The 15,062-nt window shown below is 53.6% G+C and overlaps 1 long non-coding RNA gene, 6 other non-coding genes and 2 pseudogenes across 45 annotated transcripts in view; all 9 read right to left on the bottom strand.

Annotated features, from left to right (window-relative positions):
- The window catches only part of LOC103351271 (uncharacterized), a 153,485-nt gene that overhangs the window by 18,730 nt on the left and 119,693 nt on the right, over positions 1-15,062 (bottom strand). For 24 of the 39 annotated variants that reach the window (XR_011380642.1, XR_011380644.1, XR_011380650.1 and 21 more), the window contains 11 exons: positions 13,779-13,901; positions 13,348-13,442; positions 10,207-10,335; positions 9,927-10,053; positions 9,473-9,517; positions 6,861-6,988; positions 6,322-6,366; positions 4,298-4,975; positions 3,902-4,004; positions 3,547-3,714; positions 3,124-3,168 (listed from right to left, as the gene is read on the bottom strand). This is a non-coding gene — a long non-coding RNA (uncharacterized lncRNA). The other 15 variants (XR_011380624.1, XR_011380625.1, XR_011380627.1 and 12 more) reach the window with 15 other exon arrangements.
- Positions 3,412-3,492, bottom strand: LOC127483925 (small nucleolar RNA SNORD115). Its single transcript, XR_007910716.1, has one exon. It is a non-coding gene; the product is annotated as a small nucleolar RNA SNORD115 (small nucleolar RNA).
- LOC127483901 (small nucleolar RNA SNORD115) lies at positions 4,582-4,662 on the bottom strand. The gene has a single exon (XR_007910692.1). It is a non-coding gene; the product is annotated as a small nucleolar RNA SNORD115 (small nucleolar RNA).
- LOC127483877 (U6 spliceosomal RNA) lies at positions 6,635-6,733 on the bottom strand (annotated as a pseudogene).
- Positions 7,966-8,043, bottom strand: LOC127483946 (small nucleolar RNA SNORD115). The gene has a single exon (XR_007910737.1). It is a non-coding gene; the product is annotated as a small nucleolar RNA SNORD115 (small nucleolar RNA).
- On the bottom strand, positions 9,776-9,856 carry LOC127483954 (small nucleolar RNA SNORD115). Its single transcript, XR_007910745.1, has one exon. It is a non-coding gene; the product is annotated as a small nucleolar RNA SNORD115 (small nucleolar RNA).
- Positions 10,075-10,139, bottom strand: LOC127483990 (small nucleolar RNA SNORD115; annotated as a pseudogene).
- Positions 11,872-11,954, bottom strand: LOC127483957 (small nucleolar RNA SNORD115). The gene has a single exon (XR_007910748.1). It is a non-coding gene; the product is annotated as a small nucleolar RNA SNORD115 (small nucleolar RNA).
- Positions 13,627-13,707, bottom strand: LOC127483915 (small nucleolar RNA SNORD115). The gene has a single exon (XR_007910706.1). It is a non-coding gene; the product is annotated as a small nucleolar RNA SNORD115 (small nucleolar RNA).

Genomic DNA, 15,062 nt, shown 5'->3' with positions numbered 1-15,062 from the left:
CCCTTGCACAGCTGCCTGTTCCCCAGTGTCAGGCCACATCTATCCATACTAGCAAGGCAATCAAGAAACACTGTAGTCTATCTGGGAAAAGTGGGAGCAACGGCGCCATGTGAACCTGCTCTAGGAACCACTGCTGTACCTTGCTTGGGCCTTGCACCAGGCCAGGGGTTCAGGAAAGTTATAGAGACCTCCAGAGCCCAATGGGGCACAGCTCACTCAAGAACACTGCCCAAGGCTGCCTAACTGTGACTCTGTGGGTCTGATCCTTGGCTTGAGTAGAGTGACCTGCCCACAACATCCGCTGACCTTGAGATCTAACACCACCCTCCATCCACTCACCAGGTTCCTGGGTTGAAATTTTGCCAGGCTGGGCAACTCTTCTCACCGGGGATGTGCTTTGGCCCCGTTGGCTCAGGGGAGGCTTCTTGGGAGCCCACCCCTGTAGGTATGGTGGGTGCAGCAGGCTCTGCCTACCTTACGTAAGAACTGATGGGCTCACAATCACTGGGACAGAGTGCCACTCATGCAGTGTCATCCTACTGGAAGCAGCTGCCGCCACTGCTCCTTCAAGCTCTGGAGACACATGTCCTGGCCAGAAGCTGGACTGGACAAGCAACTAAAGTTCCAGCAATCAAAATTCCAGCCCAACAAGTGAAACAGAGAGAGGCCCATGGGGCCCTGGGCCTGCCAACACAGTGTCACCTCAAAGGCCCAGGCCCTCAGGGGCAGGCGGCTTAAACATACTGTATCCTGGGAGGTCAGGCTGGGCCCAGTGGTGACCCTGTCCTATGTTTGCTATCCACTTCAGTCCTGAACATGTCTTAGTAGTGGGGTACAGGCATCAGGCTGTACCAGGGCTAACTCCTTCTGTGCGGCCTTGGTCCCTTCCATGAAGGAGAGGGTCTGGGCACAGGAGGAACCTTGGCATCCTTGCTGGACTAAACTCAGTCCTAAGCCTACCCATGTGGCCTAGGAAAGAAAGTCCCCGACTGAGGCAAGCAGCAAGGGTGTGGGCCTGTTGGTCACTTAGACAGAGAGGGCCACTTTGGCTGGGTCACTCTGCCAGAAGCAGCTGCCCCGACCACTCATTCTTGCCACTGAAGACATACTGGGCTGGGACCCAGTCTGGACAAACATGCACTGTCTGTCTTTGGTGTTAGAGGACTGGTGGGACAAGGTGTACAAAAAGAGCCACAGGAGTCTCTGGGCCTACTAACAATGTGTTGCCTTTGAGGCTAGTGTTCTCAGTTGCAGACTGCATGTACACAGTAGATCCCAGGATCTCAGGTCATGCCCCCCCCCCAGTCCCAGCAACTCTTCCAGCCACAGTCCTGTACACATCCTAAAGATGAGGCAGTAGGGCTAGTCTCTGGAAGCCTTGGTTCCAGAGTGTGCTTTGAACCCATCATCCCATATAAGCTTCTCAGGAGGCCACTGCTATAGGCGTGGTGGTCCAGGCTAGCCCTGTCCAGCTCACCCACAAACTGTTGGGCTTGTTGGTCACTGGGCCAGAGAAAGATACTCATGCCATGTTGTCCTGCTGGAATTGGCTTCCCCTACCACTCCTTCCTACCCCAGATGCCCTATATCTGGATTGGACATTCAAATGCTAGCTGGGTATTAGCAGTACAGGACCAGTGGACTCGATGCACTCAATAATTTTCTTGGAGGGTGCCCTGGATCTACCAAAACAGTGTGCATGTCCAGGCCCTAGGTATTCAGGTGCAGGCAGTGTGTATACACTAGAACCTGGTAACTCAGGCTGGGTACCCTGAAGGTTCCTTCTTTGTATGGCCTACTAAATTCCAAATATGGGGTTTGGGCATCAGGCTGGACAACGGCCTTCACCATCAATGGGGCCTTGATGCCTCCGTGGAGGAGAAGGACCCCAGGCCCAGGGGGCCCTAGCTTTGTTGTGGGGTTTAACTCAGTCCAAAGCCCAATCAGGTGGCCCATGAATGCAGCCAATCTATTAGGCACGTGGTGGGATGTGGTGTGTTTGGAATCACCATCTAGGTGCCTTGGCCAAGTATAGGCAACCACTTTATTGTGCACTGGCTGGAGGGTCCCTGCATCCTAGGGTCCAGATGGTCCTGTAATCTACTTAAATCTCCCAGGCTGCTAGGCCCCTACAGAGCCAGATGACCTGCCAATACCTCTCTCTGTGCATGATATAGTCCTCAGCCTAGGCCTCCTACCAAATCTGAGAGCTGTCCCACATGGAGGCCTGTTCCCAGTGTCTTGCCACACCAGCAAGGCAATCCAGAGTTGTTGCAGCCCAACCTGGGCAAATGGGGCACTGGGAGCTGCCAGGCCTCCAGGATCTATCGCCAAACCTCAGTTGGACTACACAATGCCAGGAGTTCAGTTAAGGCATTCTGGACCTCAAAGCCCAAAGGGGCACAGCTGGCTCTTGAATATAGCCTGAGGCCAACTTCCTATGTCTCCATGGGGCCACCCCTTAGGCTCAAAACAGATAACTCGCCCAGATGCAGCTCTGCCTTGGAGGCCCAGTGATCCTCAACATCTACTCACCTGGGATGCCGGAGAGCACATCTCACTTATATAGGCAAGGGGACAAAAGGAGATGAAGAAAGAGCCCCCAGTGCTGGCCTGTAATTTGGCCAGTAGGGAGCACACGCCATGACCATGGAGGAAGAAGCTTGGGTGTATCCTGCAGGAGCAACTGCATGGGGACTACACCCCAGCCTTAGAGCCTTGAAGTTTCCCTTACTGCCTCAGTGTGGTCCTTGGCACCGGTCTCCTAGTGAATCTCAGCCCTACCACTGCTCAGAGGCCTGATCTCCGGTGCCTGGTCAATTCTTCCCACACCAGCAAGGCAACCAGAGCTGTTGCAGCCCAACTAGACCCAAGGGGCAGCACTGGCCTCAAGTGACCCCTCCCTCAGGAACTATTTCCATTACTCTCTTGGCCCCAAACAGGCCAGGGGTTCAGGTAAGTCACCCTGATTCTCAGTGCCCAGAGAGGCACAGCTCACTCTGGAGCATAGCCTGAGCCTTCCTTCATGGGTCTCTTGGTTCCACCCATCAGGCTCACATCAGGTGACCAACTAAGACCCAGTGATGTCCCACACAGGCCCCATGACAACCTTCATCCACTCACCTAGAACTCCTGGTCCAGAGGAGTTCCATTGTTTAGCTCATCACACTGAAAGACAGAAGGGGAAGAAAGAAGCTGAGAAAGGAGCTCTCAGTGCAGCCCAGCAACTCATACAGCAGGGATAACACACCAAGCCCAGTGAGGAATGAGCTTGTACAAATCTAGCATGAGTAGCCTCTCCTGCTTGTGGACACCCTGGCCTTGGGGCCTCAAGGTCTCTAGTCCCCAGGGTCTCTTCCCATGGAAGGCACCTGGTTACCCCAAGGTCTTCCTGCACCACTGTCACGAGCTGGGCCTCAGCGTAATCCTATTGAGCATGATTCTTAAGTCATCATCTCTCTTCAAGACAGCATTAGGTCTCATCATTGACCCAATGTGAAGCTATAGGCACCATCACACATCTAGGGCCCAGAAGGATTATCTTACCACTGGCAGTTCTGGATGTTTCCTCTGGGAACGTGGCTGGTACCACCAGCCCATGGGCTGCGGGGCCTTGCAGTAGAGGACAGGGGCCTGGTCCAAGAGTGCCTCTGGCATCCTTGTTGGGATCAACTCAATCCGAAGACCACCCATGTGGCAAGTGAAAACCAACCCCTGGACATGGAAAGTGCCAGGAATGGGCATAACAGGCAGCACCATACTGTTGACCTTGCCAGGGTGTAGGCATCCCCCCAGCCAGGCACTAGCTGGAGAATTCCAACCCACTAGGGTCCAAAGGCAACCCACATGAAGCTCCCAGGCTGCTAGACATCTACAGAATCAGCTGCCCAGCCAAACCCACCTCGGTGCTGAAGTGTGGTCCTTAGCCTAGGCCTTCTATGGAATCTGAGTCCCACTGCCTCACAGAGGTCTGATCCCCAGTGTCTACACTCATCTGGCCATACCTGCAAGGCAACCCAGAGAAACTGCAGCCCAACTGGGACAAGTCGGGTACAGGCCCCCCATGAACCATCCTCAAGGAGCCATTTCCATTCCTCACTCTGATCTTGCACCTGGACTGAGGTTCAGGAAAGGCATTCTGGACCTCAGAGCCCTAAGGGGCACAGCTCACTCGGGAGCACAGCCTGAGTCTTCCTTGTTGTGTCTCCACGGGTCTATGCCTCAGGTTTGCTTCAGGTGACCTGGCTAGAGCCCCTGCAGCCCCACACAGGCCCACTGACACCCTCTATACACTCACCTGGAACCCACGGTGAAAAGGTACCCATCTGTGCAGCTCCTCTCATTGAAAGGCAGAGGGAAGGAGATGAAAAAGAGCTGAGGAAGGAGCTTCAAGCCTGGACCCACATCTCAGACAGTGGGGATTACACAAAAAATCCAAGGAAGATGGAGCTTGGATTCATCCTGCATGAGCAGCCTTCCCAGTCTTGGCATTGTGGCTGCCAGGTCTCCAGTCCCCAGGGTCTCCTCCCCTGGAAGGCACCTGGTTACCCCAAGGTCCTCTTGTACCACTGTCACTAGGCTGGGCCTCAGCGTAATCCTATTGAGCATGATTTTTAAGTCATCATCTCTCTTCAAGACAGTATGAGGTCTCATCATCGACCCATCCTCAGGAACCACACCATGGGAATTCCTGCCAGCTGTCACACTGATAGGGCCTGGATGGACTGGCTTACCTTGGGCAGTCCTGGACATTTCCTTCTCCAACATAGCTGACACCATCAGTTCGTGGGCCGCTGGGGCCTTGACCACAACTCTCGCCATGGGGGCTGTTCCCCATGTGGCATCCTCTGCTGATATCCTCTGCAGGATAGCAAGGTGGTCAGGTGTGAACAGAGAGCAGGTGATGGCTAAGGTGTACTGGTTCCAGAGTGTTCTTTGACTGTTGGCCCAGATGAGTCTTCCCAGAATGATGTCCCTGTAGGTGTTGGTTTGTGTGAGCCCTGCCCATCTTGCTGGAAAACTGTTTGGCCTGTTTGCCACTGGACCAGAGAGGGCCACTGAAGCTGGGTCAAAATGCCAGAAATGGCTTATCCCTCTGCTCTTTCCTTCCCCAAGCCCCATTCTGGGCTGAGACCTGAGCTGGATAAAAAAGGGCTGGCACAGATTTGGTATCAGAGGATAGATGGCATGAGAAACAACAAAGGAGGCACCAGTTGAAGTCAGAACACCTTTTCTGAACTCCTGGCCTAGTGTGGGTGGCAGTGGATCCTGGGGATGGATTCAGACGGGGCCAATGTCCCCAGTTGTCCTACATGTGCTGCAGTGGCTCTGGGTTGCCTTGCTTTTTTTGTTCTGTGGTTGGGAAGATACTGAGGATCAGGCCTCTGTGAAGGGTGAGGCTCATTCATGGGGGGCCCAGGTGGATGACCACACCCAGTCATCTACCAACATGGCATCTACCAACATGCTCCTACCAACATGGCATCCCTGTCCCGTCCTGGGTGCTAAACTGTAGGCAGTGGACATGTACTGCATCCCTGGAGTTCTGGCTATGAACCCAGCATACTTTCCTCCAATGGTCTCTGCCTACCACAGTCCTGTACACATCCCAAAGATGGAGGTGAGGCATCAGTCCAAACCATGGATCATTTGTTCATGGGTCCTTGGTGCATCCCATAGAGGAGGGGCCCTGGAATCCTTAGTATGCTCAAATCAGTCCAAAGACCATCCACGTGACAGTGAACGCCAGCCCCTGGATGAGGCAAGCACCAGGGATTGGACATGGCAGGCACCACTGGACAGGTGCCCTGGGCTAGGTGTCAGAAGCCCCCTAACTGGGTAATGTCTTAGTCTCTTGTGTCCTAGGATGCAATGACCAAGAAACACTTGTGAAGCTCCCAGGCTGACAGAAACTGGCAGAGTGGGCTACCATGCCAAACCTCCCTCACTACTGGGTGTGGTCATCCACCTGGGCCCCCCATGGAGAGCCTCACCCTTCACAGAGGCCTGATCCTCAGTATCTTCCCAACCACAGAACAAAAAAAGCAAGGCAACCCAGAGCCACTGCAGCACATGTAGGACAACTGGGGACATTGGCCCCGTCTGAATCCATCCCCAGGATCCACTGCCACCCACACTAGGCCAGGAGTTCAGAAAAGGGGTTCTGACCTCAAAATTCAAAGTGGTATAGCTCACCCTGCAGCACAGACCAAGGCTGCCTTCCTGTGTTTCTGTGAGTCTACGCCTCAGGCTTTCACTAAGTGATTTGCCACAATACCCAGTTTTTCCACAGATGCGCCATAATCCTCGCTGTCCACTCACCTGGAACCTGGGACACAAGGGTGACCGGACAGGCAGTACATCTCACTGAAAGAGACAAGGGGATGAAGTAAGCTGCAACTCAGTCAGCTTGGAGCACACACCAAGCCCAAGGATGAAAAAACTTGGTTAGGTCCTGCATGAGCATTTGCTCCCATCCCATCTGGGACTGTGTCATGGCCTGGGGGCCTTCAGGTCTCCAGTTTCCAGGATCTCCTCCTCAGGAAGGTATGTGTGGTCCACGGGATCCCCTTGACCCACTGTCACTAGGCTGGGCCTCAGCATAATCCTATTAAGCATGATTTTCTTTTCATCTAAAAATATGGAACACTTCACATGTCATACTTGAGCAGAGGCTATGCTAATCCTCTCTGTATCATTCCAATTTTAGTATATGTGCTGCCAAAGTGAGCACGAGCATGATTTTTAAGTCATCACTGTTCCAGACAGTATGAGTCACATCATCGGTCCAACCCCAGGAAATATTCTATGGAAAGCCCATCCCACCATCCCACCTCCAAAGCCCAGGTGGATGGACTTACATGGGCAGTATGGATCATTGGCTTGTCCAACAGGGTTGGCACAATAAGCTCATGGGCTGCTTGGGCCTTGACCATGGCCCTTGCCCCCATACACTGGAACCCAATGGTTCTTCCTCTGGTGATATGATCTGTGGGACAGGGAGGGGGCAGATATGAAGAGACAGCAGGGGCATACTCTTGGCATACTGATGCAGCATGCTTTGGCTCCATCTGCCCTTGTGAGTCTTCCCAGAATTCCACTCCTGTGGGTATAGTGGGTTTGGTCAAGCTCTACCCACCTTACCCAAGAACTGCTAGCCCTCTTGGTCCCTGGGCCAGCATCCACCATTGCTCCCTCCTACCCCAATACCAAGGTTCTGGCCTGGACCTGGGCTTGAAAACCAAGCCCTGGAACCAAAGTGGCTTGAGGACTGGTTGAATGAGACACACCCAAGGAGGCCTCCATGGGGTCCTGGGACTAACAACATGGTGTTCCTACCAGTCCTGGGTGCTCAGGTCTAGGCTAAATGTACAACCTGCATTCCTGGAGTTCATGTTATGCTTCTCAGATACAACTTTCTCCTGTGGTTGTTGCCCAACTCAGGCCTGTACACAAAAGAAGGGGCACAGGCACTAGGCTGAACCATATTCCACCCCTATGGTGGGGCTTTGGTGCCCACCATGGAGCAGTACAGGCACTAGGGGTACAGGCACTAGGCTGAACCATATTCCACCCCTATGGTGGGGTTTTGGTGCCCACCATGGAGCAGTGAGAGCCTGAGGCCAGAACCCAAGGTGGAGCACATAAGCCCCATTACCACTGTCATCCACTAACCTGTGACTTGGGTCAAAAGAGTGTCCTGCTGGGCTACTATGCTCACTGAAAGACAGAGGGGGAAGAAAGGAGCTGAAGAAGGAGCCACAAGAGGGCCACACAATTCATACAGTGGGGAGCACGCACCAAGTCCAAGGAAGATGGATTTTTGGTGAATTCAGCACAAGCAGCCACTCCTGATTGCAGATGCATCCTGGCCTGAGGGTTGCCAGATCTCTGAGTCCCCAGGGTCACCTCCCCTGGAAGGCACCTGGTTATCCCAGGATCCTCTTGCACCACTGTCACTAGGCTGGGCCTCAGCGTAATCCTATTGAGCATGATTTTTAAGTCATCATCTCTTCAAGATACCTGAATTCTCATCATTGACCCAATCCTAGGAACCACTCCATAGGAAGTCCCTGATGCAGAACAACTTCCAAGGTCTGGATGGATTGGCTTACCACTGGCAGTCCCAGATATTTCCTTCTGCTACAGAGCTGGTACCAGCATATCAATGGCTACCGCTGCCTTGATCATAGCCCTTGCCCTCCATGCCCTGGACCCCAGGGTGCTTCCTCTGCTGGCATCATCTGTGGGACAGTGTGGGGACCAGGTGTGAAAAGACAGCAGTGGCAGGATCCGTGTAGTGTTGTTCCAGAGTGTATTTGGCCATGTCCACCTAGGCGAGCCACCCTTGTGGGCATGGTGGTTCACGCTCTCCCTTCCATGACTCAATATTTTTGGCCTGTTGATCACTGGGCGAGAGATGGCCAACTGGGATGAGTCACCCAGCCAGAAGCAGCTACCTCCACCACTTCTTCCTGTCCCTGAAGCTTAATTTCATTCTGGAACCCAAGCTAGACAGGTATGTGCTGACCACCCTTGGTGTCAGAGGACTGGTGGCAGAGATGTACAAAAAGAGGACCTGGGGGACCCTGGGCCTACTAATATGGTGTTGCCTTCAAGCTAGTGTGCTCAGTGCAGGCTGCATGCACACAGTGGATCCCAGGATCTCAAGCTGTGCCCCAGCAACTCTTTCCTACTATGATCACTACCCATTGCAGTCCTGTATATATCCAAAAGATGCTGGCATCAGGCTGGAGTATGGCCTACCACCAACTTGCATCCTTGAAGCCTCCCATGAAGGAGTGGGAGTCCAGGCCCAGGAGGGCCATTGGCATCATTGCTGGGCTGAACTTGATCCAAGTCTTACATATGGAGCAAGTGAATGCCATCTTCTGGATGAGGCAAGAGGTGGATATGGGGTCTGCTTGGCACCACCTTGAAGTTTCCCAGGCCCAGTTGTCAGCAACCCCTGATCTGGCATCAGCCAAAGCATTCATGTGCCTAGGGTCCAAGGCCCTGTGACCCATGTGAAACTTCCAAGTGGTCATGTGCCAGCAGAACTGGCTGCCACACCAAACCTCTCTCCCTGCCTTGCTGTGGTCCTCAGGCCAGGCCTCTGACTGAATCTAAGACCCACAGCATACACAGGCCTGATCCTGTGTGTGCTCACTTCCAGCCAAAGCAGCAGGGCAACCCAGAGCCTCTACAGACCACCTAGGTTGAGGGGCAGCACTGGCCCCTCATGAACCCTCCCTCAGGTACTGTTTCCATTCCTCACTTGGGCCTAGCACCAGGACATATGTTCAGGCAAGCTGTTCCGGACTTCAGAGCCAACATGGGCACAGCTTGCTCAGGAGTGTGGCCCAAGGCTTCCTTCTGTGTCTCCCTAGGCCACGCCTTAGGCTTTCATTGGGTGACCCTCCCTGATATCCAGCTCCCCCACAGAGGCCCCATGACCCCTCCATCAACTCACCTGGGACCTGGGACTCGAGAGTCACCCACTGGGCAGCTCATTTCACTGAAAGAAATAGGGGGAAATGGAGCTGAAGAAGGAGCCCCCAGCATGGCCACAGAACTCGGCCAGTGGGTAGTACACACCAAGTGCAAGGAAGAGGAAGCTTGGTGGATCCAGAAGAGCAGCTGCTCCTGACTGGGAACTGCATTCTGTCCTGGGGTCGGGGAGGGCTTGAGATATCTAGTTCAAAGGTTCTTTTCCTCTGGAAAGCATGTGTGAACACTGGGGTCCTCTCAATCCATGAACCACTGTCACTACACTGTGCCTCACTGTAATCCTATTGAGCACAATTTTTAAGTCATCATCTCTCTCTGACACAATATGAGGTCTCATCATCGACCCAACCCCAGGAACCATATCATAGGATCCTATTCATGCCACCCACATGTAGTGTCCCAATGGATTGACTTACCTCAGAGATTGTGGTGTATTTCCTTCATCAGTGGTCTGGGAACCAGCAGCTCATGGGTCCCTGGGGCCTTGGCCACAGTCCTTGTCCCTGGGGCACTCGACCCCATAGGAGCTTCCTCTGGTAACATCTGTGGGACAGGGAGGTGAATGGGTGTGAACAGATAGCATGGTCATCATCTCTCTTCAAGATAGTATGAGGTCTCATCATCGACCCAAGTCCAACAATCATGCCTCATTAACCTCTTCATGCCACTCCCCATGGCCCAGATGGATTGACTTACCATAGGCAGTCCTGAATGCTTCCTCTGTCAATAGGGCTGGCACCATCAGCTCATGGGCTGCTGAGGCCTTGACCATAGCCCTTGCACAGGGGCACTGGACCTCAAGGGGGCTCCCTTTGGTGACATTATCTATGGGCCAGAGAAGGGGACAGGGGTGAACAGAAAGCAGGGGCAGACTAGGATACAGTGGTTCCAGAGCATGCTTTGGCCCCTTAGGCCCAGGTGAGACTTTTCAGGTACCCAGCCCTGAGTGTGGTAGTGTTGGGAAAGTTCTGCCCACCTTGCCCACAAACACCTGGGACTCTTGGACACTGGGACAGAGTGCCAGTTGGGCAGGATCGTCCTACTGGAAGTGCTTCCCCTACCACTTCTTCCTGCCTTCAAGTACCCCAGTTCCTGACTGGGAATTGAAATGGACAAATGAGCAAGGCCTAGCCTAAGCATCAGAATTGTGGTCCCTCAAGACATACACAAGTAGTCCACCATGGGACACTGGGATAACCAATATGGTGTTTTTGTAAAGGCTGTCATTCAGGTGCAGACTGTGTGCTAACACTGCATCCCAGGAGCTGATGTTGTGCAACCTGGAAACACTTTCCTCTAATGGTCACTGCCCACCTCAGAATTATACACATCTCAAAGATGGGGTCAAACACAGGGCTGGACCATGGCCCATTATTTCATGAGACTTTAGTGTCTCCCAGGGAGGAGTGGGAGCCTGGGACCTAGAAGGGTCCTAGCATCCCTGCTCGGCTCAACTAAGTCCAAGCCCTCCCACGTGGGATGCGGATTCCAGCCCCTGGATGAGGCAAGTAGCAGGAAAGGGCCTGCTTGGCACCACTCAGCAGGTACTATGGCCCATGTGTCATCCCCCCCCATTTACCGGGCATTAGGCTGAACTTCCCTGCAGCCTAGGTTCTAGCAGCCCTAAGTACTGCATAAAGCTCCCAGACTGCCTGGCACTTGCAGAGCCAGCTGCCCTGCCAAATGTCCCTGGCTGCCTCAGTGTGGTCCTTGGCTCAGGTCCCTTAGTGAATCTCAGCCTTGCCCCTACTCATTGTCCTGATCTCCAGTGTCTGCCCATTTCTGTCCATACCAGCAAGGTACCCAGAGTGGCTGCAGCCCACTTAGGCCAAGTGATGACACTGGCCTCATGTGACACCTCCCTCAGGAACTATTTCCATTACTCTTTTGCCCCTCTAAACAGGCCACATAAGTGCTTCACATAAGTTGATCTGCAACATGGAGTTTAAAGTTGCATAGCTCATGCCCGAGGCTGTGTTCCTGGGTCTCCACGAGTACACCCCTCAGGCTCATGACAGGTGACCTGCCAAGACTCCCTGCTGCCCCCCCACAGGCCTAATGACACCCTCTTTCCTAGCACCACAAGTACAAGGGTGCCCCGCTTGGCAACTTGTCTCACTGAAAGACAAAAGTGACCGAAAGGACTGAGGATGGAGCGTCCAGCGTAGCCCTGTGACTCGTACAGCGGGGAGCACACACCAAGCCCAGTAAGGAAAGAGCTTGTGCAATTTCTGCATGAGCGGCCTCTCATACCTGGGGGTGGCATCCTTGCCTGAGGGGCATTGAGGTCTCCAACCCCAGGGCCTCCCTGCAGAAGGCACCTGGTACCCCAAGGTCCTCTTGCACCACTGTCACTAGGCTGGGCCTCAGCGTAATCCTATTGAGCATGATTTTTAAGTCATCATCTCTCTCTGACACAGTATGAGGTCTCACCATCGGCAACCAAGGAACCATATCATAGGATCCTATTCATGCCACCCACATCTAGTGTCCCAATGGATTGACTTACCTCAGAGATTCTGGAACATTTCTTTCATTAGTGGGGCTGGAGCCGCCAGCTCATGGGTCTTTGGCTCTTGACCACAGCCTTTGTTCCCACAGCACTGGACCCCATAGCTACTTCCTCTGGTAACATACTTTGTGGGACAGGGAGTTCAATGGTTGTGAATAGACTGTCAGGGTAGGCTAGGATACACTGAGCCCCATTGGCTCAGGTGATGGTTCCCAGGAGGCCGCCCCTGTAGGTATGGTGGGTCTCTGTAACAGGGGGGCCCACTCAGGCAGGGTTGTCAGGATGTCCTGAATGTAGCAGTTTCCCCAACTATCCTTCCTGCCCCTGAGACCCAGGTCCTGGTCGGGAACTGGGCAAGCAAGCAATGCCCCAGCCTAACAATCAGAGTTCCAGTTCTATGAGACATACACTAGGAAGCTGTCACTGGGCCCTGGGCAATCAACACAGTGTTGTCATACAGTGCAAGCACAACAGTTCAGGCTGCATCAACACACTGGATTCTGAGAGCTCAGGCTCTGCCCCATGAGACACCACCTTCCTTTGATCACTGTCTACCTCAGAGCCATACACTTTCCAAAGCGGGGGTGTCAGTATCAGGCTGGACCATGGCCCATTTCTGTCATGGGGACTTGGTGCCTCCTATGGATGACAGGAGCCTGAATCCAGGAGGGTAAATGGCATCCTTGCTGGGCTCAACTCTGTCTAAAGAGTCCCCATGTGGCAAGGGAAAGCCAGCTCCTGGATGAAATGGTACCATTGGTGGGCATGGTGGGCAGCACTATACAAGTGCCCTGGCCAGGTTGTCACCACTGCCTTGACCAGGAACTGGCTGGAGCACCATGCCCACTAGGGTCCCATGCCTTGCGATGCATGTGAAGCTCCCAAGCTGCCAGACACCTGCAGAACTGTCTGCCTTACCAAAACTCCCTCAGTGCCACAGTGTGGTCCTCAGTCTGGACCTTCTATGGAATCTGAGAGCTGCCCCTGCAGAGAGGTCTTATCCCCACTGCCCACCCACATTGGCCATACCAGCAAGGCAATCGTGAGCCACTCCAGCCCATCTGTGAAAAGTGAGAGCATGGGCTCCACATCAATCCTCACACTAGGAATAATTTCCATTCCTTGCTCTGCCCTCACAACAGGCCAGAGGTTCAGGAAAGGCATTCTGGACCTCACAGCCCAAAGGGACACAGCTCACTCAGGAACTCGGACCAAGGCTGCTTTACTGTGTCTCCATGGGTTGATGCATCAGGCTCACTTCAGGGGTCTCTCTCCGAAACCCCTACTGCCCCACACAAGCCCACTGACACCCTCCATACACTCACCTGGAAACTGGGCAAAAAATGCCCTGTTGTGCAGCTCCTCTCACAGTAAGACAGAAGGGGATAAAGGAAGTGAAGAAGGAGTCCCAAGCATGGTCCTGAAACTCAGACAGTGGGGAGCATACATCAAGCTCAAGATGGAGCTTGGGTGCATTCTGTAAGAGCAGTCACCCCAGTCTGGGCATTGTATCCTGGTCTGTGAGGTCTCCAGTACCCAGGGTCTCCTCCCCAGGAAGGCACCTGGTCACCCCCAAAGTCCTCTTGTACCACTGCCACTAGGCTGGGCCTCAGTGTAATCCTATTGAGCATGATTTTTAAGTCATCATCTCTCTTCAAGACAGTGTGAGGTCTCATCATTGACCCAACCCCAGGAACCACACCCCAGGAAGCCCTGGGAGCCATCCCACCGATGGGGCCTGGGAGGATTGGCTTACCTTGCGCAGTCCTAGAAGTTTCCATTTCCAATGACTAACACCACCAGCTGGTGGATCACTAGTCGCTGAACAGATCCATTGCATGGGGTTTGGACCTCACGTGGCTTCCTCTGCTGACATCACCTGTGGGACAGGTAAGGGGTGTGTATGAACGGACACAGGGGCAGGGTAGGGTGTACTGGTTCCAGAGTGACCTTTGACTACATTGGCACAGGTGAGGCTTCCCAGGATACTATCCCTGTGGTCATATTGGTTCAGGAAAGCTCCACACACCTTGCCGCAAACTGCTGGGCCTTTTGGACATTGAACCAGAGAGGGCCACTCAGGTTGGGTCACTGTGCTAGGAATGGCTACCTGCACTGCTCCTTCCTTCCCCTGAGCCCAAGTTTGATAGGGACCTGGGCTATATAAGAAAGTGCTGGCAGACTTAGAATCACAGGACCTCTGGCAAGAGAGGCTCAAAGGAGGCCCCAGTAGGGCCCTGTGCCTACCAACATGGCATCCTCATCCTTGCCTTGCTGCTAAACTGTAGGCAGTGTACAGGCATTGCATCCCAGGAACTCTGGCTGTGTACACTGGAGACACCTTCCTCTTATGGTCTACACCACAGTCCTGTACAGATCTCAAAGATGACAAAGGGTCATTTATCCACTTCATGAATCATTCGTTCATGGGGACTTGGTGCATCCCATGGAGGAGTGGGAGCCCAGGTCCAGGAAGGACCTTGACATCCTTAATAGGCTCAACTCAGTCCAAAGCTCACCCACATGATAGGGAACACCATCTCCAGAATGAAGCACACCCTGGGGATGGAGCCTGGCACCACCGTGCAGGTGCTCTGGTCTGAATGTCAGAATTCACCCGACTAGGGTCTGTCTGAAGGTCCTGTATCCTAGGATACAGCGACTCCATAACACACATGAAGCTTCCTGGCTGCCAGGTACCAGCAGAGCCCACTGCTGTGCCAAACCTCCCTTATCTGTAGGACAGGTAGGTGAATGGGTGTGAACAGACAACAGAGGCAGACTAGTATACACAGGCTCCAGAGCATGCTTGGCCCCACTGCCCCAGGTGAGACTTCCCAGGAGCTCACCCACATAGGCACTGTGGGTCAGGCAAGCTCTGCTGAACTTCCTGAAAACTGCTGGGCCTCTTGGTCACTATGACAGACAGGCCTACTCAAGCAGCATTGTCCTGATGGAAGCAGCTTCTCCTAATGCTTCTTCCTGCCCCTGAAACCCAGGTTATGGCCTGGAACTGGACTGGACAAGCAAGCAATGGCTT

This window comes from Oryctolagus cuniculus, chromosome 12, assembly GCF_964237555.1.
Source record: "Oryctolagus cuniculus chromosome 12, mOryCun1.1, whole genome shotgun sequence".
In the NCBI taxonomy this organism is placed as follows: domain Eukaryota; kingdom Metazoa; phylum Chordata; class Mammalia; order Lagomorpha; family Leporidae; genus Oryctolagus; species Oryctolagus cuniculus.
The sequence above is the reverse complement of the archived record's forward strand: the minus strand, read 5'-3'. Positions and strand labels throughout refer to the sequence as shown.